The 7390-nt window shown below is 27.2% G+C and overlaps 1 long non-coding RNA gene across 1 annotated transcript; it reads right to left on the reverse strand.

Annotated features, from left to right (window-relative positions):
* Positions 1-1189: 1189 nt before the first annotated feature.
* Positions 1190-6934, reverse strand: LOC136085940 (uncharacterized). The gene is made up of 3 exons (XR_010641276.1): positions 6599-6934; positions 1589-1656; positions 1190-1299 (listed from the first exon to the last, which is right to left on the reverse strand). It is a non-coding gene; the product is annotated as an uncharacterized LOC136085940 (long non-coding RNA).
* Positions 6935-7390: the final 456 nt, after the last annotated feature.

Below are 7390 nucleotides of genomic sequence, written 5' to 3' on the forward strand. Positions count from 1 at the left end.
CCTTGTCTTGTTGATGGCATTTTTAAACCTTGAGCTTTCCATCTTTTGATAATTTCTTCACTATTTGCTAAAGTTGAAAATGGTATTTTATCTAAAGCTGTTAACTTTGCAAGAATTACCCCAGGACAAGAATTTTTTTTTTGAAAATAGGATGAAACTATCTTTTGAGAATTACTTTGTGCAACTAATGAGCGTCCTGAAGCAGGCTCAAATAGAAGGTCGTGTTTGTGTTGCATGTGGTACATTAAGGATGTAGTTGATGAATGCGATTTAAATTTGGTGTCACAATGCTTGCATTTTAAAGTTCGTGAGTCGTTTATATTTTCTAATAATGAACCCAAACCTTAGACTTTCTTTTTTTTGGCTGCACCCATATATCATTGCTGTTGCATATATTGTCAGATAAATCCTAAAACTATAATATAATTTATAAAAATCTTTCTAAGTACACTATAATTCAAATCAGAATACACATTCCCACGAAAATACATTCAAAAAGATTTAGTTAGTTCCGTGGTTTAACATGAAGCAACGACTACCCAGTGAAAAAGCGCACATGGGATACGCGTGGATTTTTTCCACATGTAACCCATGTGGGGATTATTATTTTGTCCCATGTGGGTTTCATATGGTAAATCCCACATGGATTCCATATGGTAAATCCCATATGGGATACGCGTGGGTTTTTACCACATGTAACCCATATGGGTATTATTATTTTGTCCCATGTGGGTTTCATATGGTAAATCCCACATGGGTTTTATGTGGTAAATCCTACATGGGATATAGGTGGAAAATACGACATGTTATAGATTTTAAATGCCACATATTTTAATCCAAATGGTATAAAAGTAGTCAATACTAGACAAATGAAAGTCCGAATGCTTCTATGATAATTTTAAAAATTCTTTTAATTTAAAAATTACTTAAATAGTAATTTAAAATTAATCATCGAAGCTTTCAGAGAGGCTTAACTTAATCTGGTATTTGCTACTTTATCCCATTCGGTATTCAAAACGTGTAGCATTTTTGATCTTTTACATGTGATGTTTTCCACCTATAACCTATGTGAGATTTACCTTAAACTATTATGACGAAATTTTATAAAATTAAAAAACGTGTTGCAAAATGAATTTATTTAAAAATAAATGCTATTAATCGATACGTCCGAAACGAATATTAAAAATATTATTTTTTCTTTTGCGATTTACACGCCGTTTTTTGTCAATTGAATTAATTAAATCGCTTCGGCTTATCTATATCGGTTTTTAGTATCTTCTAACTTTCTTCATACATTTTCTAAAAGAAAAAAATATAAATACAAATATATATAAATATAAATATAAATATAAATATATATATATATATATAGAGAGAGAGAGAGAGAGAGAGAGAGAGAGAGAGAGAGAGAGAGAGAGAGAGAGAGAGAGAGAGAGAGAGAGAGAGAGAGAGAGAGAGAGAGAGAGAGAGAGAGAGAGCAATTTTAATAAGGAACCTTATTAGTCGAGCAATTTTAATTATTAGCCAGTTTGAAGTCATTAATGACTACAATATTTCACAAATAATTATTTCCTAATTTATTACTTACAATGACTAACGTTAATGCGTAATTGAACACATATTATGCGTAATGATCTTGAACCCATGAGGAGAATCCTGAAAAAAAGTGATCAATAAGGAAAAGTAGTTAAACAAAAAAACGAAAACAAAAATGTAAAAACCTACTTTTTCAATGATGTAGACTTCTATAATAATAGGCCTTGACATCGCACAAAATGCCGTAAAAACTGAAGGCCGATTAAACTTTCACTTTTACTTATATTGATATATTTTTATATTAGGTAGGGTGTAATGGCAGCCTATGTTTTCTAATAATAATCTCTAGTAAAAACGGAAATATAAAAAGAAAACCAAAAAATTGTTAAAAGATAATCATATTTTTCGTATTTCAAATTTCATTAAGAATATTTATGTAATATTAAATAGTATCAATAACAAGCAGAACCATAACAAAGTATATATCTATATATTAGAAAGATAACTGTATTTTTAATTTTTTTTGCTAAAAATGGTAACAATAAAAATCACCAACAATAAAAAACACCAATAAAAGTTGATTCAAGCAAAAAAAAAGTTTTATCAATATATCTCAACAGGGTTAAAGTCCTTATACTTGGCAACTTGTAGTCAATACACATACAATCATATAAACTTCGTCGCATAGCAAAATACTCACATATGCTCTACATATAATATCTGAAGTATATAAAACTTCACCAACATTAACTTTTCTCATAGCATTAAGGTGTTCGAATAGAATATTTGATTGAAGCGAACTTTCTTTATTTTTTAAAAATCTAACTGCTTCAAATAAAGCTGATTTTGTTTTTATTAACTTTAATTTGTTTACAGCTAAATATGAAATATTACAAATTGTGCCATTATGGTTAGCTACAAATGAATAATCATTGAAAATTACTAAAATAAATAATGAAACACCAAGTTTGTACATTTTTGATTGTATGTGTAAACTTTTTTTATTAAGCTGGAAAACAATAACATCGTTATTATCACTTATTATCACAAAGATTGAATATCGTCAAATATAATTTCATCCTCTTTTAGAAAATCATTTAACTCATCTGGTAAAATGCTTTGAAAACCGCTTGAAGTTACATTTTTTCTAACTTTACTTGCTGGTGTGGCTAAACAACTAGGCGGAATATTTTAAAAACAGATGGTGGGTTTAAAGGTCGTTGCTTCCCATATTTGCTTTCAGCAAATATGGGAAGCAACGGTGCTTCATTTGGCCAATGCAGTTGGCCAATGGGAAGAAAAGGTGCTTCATTTGGCCAATGCAGTTGACATAATGCTGTATAGTCTGTAACAATAAAACCAGTTCTTGGGATAGCTTCACTACATCTTTTTCTCTCCTCTAGATTCTTCGGGAATTTATAAATTAATATTTTTGTCGTAGTTGAGTATTGATATTTTTGTTGTAGTTGTAATTGATATTGTAGTTGTATAAATTGATATTTTTGTTGTAGTTGAGATAGTTCGACTTGCAAAGAGATACACAGCATTTTAAAGGCATTTTTAAGGCATTTTAATTATTAAAAAAACTTATCGTTAGTTAGACAATATTATTACCTTACAAAGTTAACGCCTTGAACCTTACATCAACATCAAGACAATAACAACGTTATTGTCTTGATGTTGGGCTATCTAATTTATAAACCAATCACATTTTAAAGATTTATTAAAAAAGCGCGAACACAAACTTTCATCTAATGTTAAAAGATGAAAATGTTAACACAGTATTAGGAATTGGCCTTCAGTTTAACAACTTTGTTGCGCGATGTCAAGGCCTGTTATTATAGTAGGCCGCGGTCACACATAATATAATATTCTGAAACTAATAAACAAACATCTAAATTTCTATAAGTAAATTTATTCTTTGATCATTGCCTTCATATCCTATCTTATTTTCATATCATAATCTATTATGGAATTATTTATATAACATATCACAACAATATTATTAAATTTGTGATGTTCAAATATCATATGAACATTCTCTAACATGTTCATATGATATTTGAATATAGTTCTTGAGTATATTATCTGCAAACAATTGACTGATGCAAGTTCTAATGTTGTCAAAAACCAAGCATGCATGCATGGGACACTGCAGTGTCCCACAAAGAAATGCAGGTTTGAAAGTCAAATTTTCTTTATTAAAAAAAAAAAAATAAAAAATAGGGAGGAGATAAGGAGGTTTCTGTAACTTTTTTTAGGCTCCAAAACTTTTAACTTTATATATAATAAGGTTCATAAAACTTAAGGGACTAACGAAGTACATTGAGGAACAAAAACAGGATATTTACTGAAACTTTTAAATTTTTAATCTGGAGTACCACAGTGTAATTGGGAATAAAGTCTTGGGGTCCAGTATTCAAAGTAATATGATCTAAAGTAATATATAAATTAAATAAAATGCTTTAAAATGCATGCAGTTATACATATAACTCCTGATAGTTAACTATATGTATAACTAGTTATACATAAAATTTATTATATAAACTTATTTTTTAAGGTTATGCTTGAACAAATTAGAACCAATTAATTCAAATTCAAGATTTAGTTCAAGTTCAAGTTATTTGTTCATTGTTTTTTCACTATTTTATATTTATTTGTTCAAATTTTTTAACTAGTACTAATTCTTACTACAGTAAGAATATTTATCATTGTTGAACGTGATTTTATTAGTAACTTAATTTTACTATCAACATATTTTGACAACACCCTTTACATTTTAAATGATGACAGCTTTACTTTTCTATTGATGTTAAATTTATTACGTTTCAATAACTCAGATTGAATTTTAACTGAATTATTGTCAGCTTTGTAAGGGTTTGTTGTATTTCAAATGGTGTTGTAAATAAAGTAAAAATAATATATATATATATATATATATATATATATATATATATATATATATATATATATATATATATATATATATATATATATAGTATTTAGGCTATGGGATCATCCATAAATGATGCCAGTAGATAGAGGGGCAGTGTGAGTTTAACAATAATTGACAATGGGGAGGAGATGTTGAGACCAAAATAATGTCAATTAAAAAATTGAATTAAAAAAAAAAGTAAAATATTTTATTTTAAAAAAAAGTAAAACAATTTATGCTAGCTATGAGCAGGTTTTAGAGGTATTTACACCAACAATGTGGTCTAAAAACTTCTTGCTTTTGTTGCTTAAAACTGTAGAGGATCATAGGAAAAACAATTTAAATTCAGAAATTAGCTTGCTTATCTGAAAGAACAATTTACACATTTTTTTTTTACTTTTAGTACTGTTGAGAATAAATGTATAACTGAACCAGAAAAAAATTGATGGTATATGCATTTTTTATATTATATTAAAAATTCAGATATACCATCATAATACGATAACAAAAACTGACATCATTTTCAATGGGAAATGGCAAAAAATTGACTGAGTTTGATAAAGGGTGAAGTTGTTCAACAAACCGGGTCATCATCTGACATCATTATGCATAGATGAACCTACAATTTAAGTAAAATAAGTAATCAATTTGCCATATTTCTCTTTTCTAGAAAAAAGCATTGTTATGCTGAGAACCTACCTATTGAGCAAGCTTTGACCACCTATTTTACAAATTTGAGAGACAGAAGTGGAAGTGCGAATCGCAAAAGAACTAATAACAATGCTCTAAATTGATTTTAACTTTGTAGACTAGCATTAATATAGTATTTAGTAATAATACATGATTTTTATAATTTGTATTTATTTCCATTAATTATCAGTTGTCAGTCTCCATTTTATAAAATGAATTAAAAAACTATTTATTTATAGTATAATAATAATACATAAATACTAGTTTCCTAATGCTATTATCATCACAATGTTAATGGTATTCGTTTTAAAGTGAAATTTTGTATCAATTTTATTGTTTTAATGTTATATATATATATATATATATATATATATATATATATATATATATATTATATATATATATATATATATATATATATATATATATATGTATATATATATATATATATATATATATATATATATATATATATATATATATATATATATATATATATATGTATATATATATATATATATATATATATATATATATATATTATATATATATATATTACTTTTACTTTATTTACAACACCATTTGATATACAACAAACCCCTACAAAGCTTTCAATAATTCAGTTAAGATTCAATCTGAGTTATTGAAACGTAATAAATTTAACATCAATAACAACATAAAATCACGTTCAACAATGATAAACATTCTTACTGTAGTAAAATATAGTACTAACTGATAAATTTGAACAAATAAATATAAAATTAACAAAAACAATGAATAAATAAAAACATTAACTTGAACTTTAACTAAATCTTGAATTTGAATTAATTGGTACTAATTTATTCAAGCATAACCTTAAAAAATAAGTTTTTATAACAAATTATATGTATAAATAGTTATACATATAATTAACTATCAGGAGTTATATGTATAACTATATGCATTTTAAAGCATATTATTTTATTTAAACATTACTTAGATCATATTACTTTGAAAACTGGATCCAGAAGCTTTATTATCAATAACACTGTGGTACTCCAGATTAAAAATTGAAAAGTTTCTGTAAACATCCTGTTTTTGTTTCTCAATGTAGTTCGTAAGTCTCTTAAGTCTTAAGGACCTTATTATATCTAAAGTTAAAAGTTTTGGAGCATAAAAAAAGTTACAGAAACCCATCCTATTTTTTTCTTTTTTAATAGAGAAAATTAGGAATTCTTTGACTTTCAAACCTGCATTTCTTTGTGGGACACTGCAGTGTCCCATGCATGCAAGATTGGTTTTTGACAACATTTCAACTTGCATCAGTTAATTGTTTGCAAATAATTTACTCAAGATCTATATTCAAATAACTATAATATTATCCTAATAATACGTCTATTTGCACAAATCTTAATCTTATTTCTATAAGGAAAGATAAAAATTATTCGCGGTACTTACATACTTGCTTGCCATTCTCTTTATTAATATAAAATAATTTCTCACAAAATAAACGTAACGCAATGCAATGTCGATTTAAAAAATTTTTTTTTAGTTTTTTTTTAGTTTCCAGCTTTTAAATTAATTCCCATGCAAATCCCACAGGAAACCCACGTGGGATTTCCCATGTGTGTAAATACCATATGGTTCCCACATGTAACCCATGTGGGATTACCCACATGGGTTTAAGGTGACAAATTTCCATACGGATACCACATGGGAAAATCCGTCCCACATAAATCCCATAAATCCCACACGGAACCCACGCGGAACCCATGTGGGACGCGGTTTTATTTTTCACTGGGTAAATCCAGTGTCGACGATCCGGTGTTTAAAGACGGAAAAACTCTGAAGTGCTTATTTTATATAAAACCAATTCCTAATATAAAACGTCGATTAATTGTTCTAATTTTTCGAATAATCGATTAATTAATCAAATCAAAAAAAAAACGATTAATCGATTAATCGATAACAGCCCTAGTAGAAAGTTTGGTAGATTAAGGTTTTTTATAGCCATGGAAAATATAATATTTATGTAAATCCTTTTTTTTTGTCTTCGTCGCCAATTTAATGAAGTAAAACAGCCTTTGTTATCGCTTACTTCTATATAATAATCTTTTACAAAATTACATTAACATAAATATAGTTTTCTTAAGATCTCCATCGCGGAGCACATTCTTACATTTACCATCAAGAACCTTGGGGTAATACGCAAGATACAAATAAAAATTCTTATGCACAAATATTTTAAAT

This window comes from Hydra vulgaris, chromosome 10 (genome assembly GCF_038396675.1).
Source record: "Hydra vulgaris chromosome 10, alternate assembly HydraT2T_AEP".
Classification (NCBI taxonomy): Eukaryota; Metazoa; Cnidaria; class Hydrozoa; order Anthoathecata; family Hydridae; genus Hydra; species Hydra vulgaris.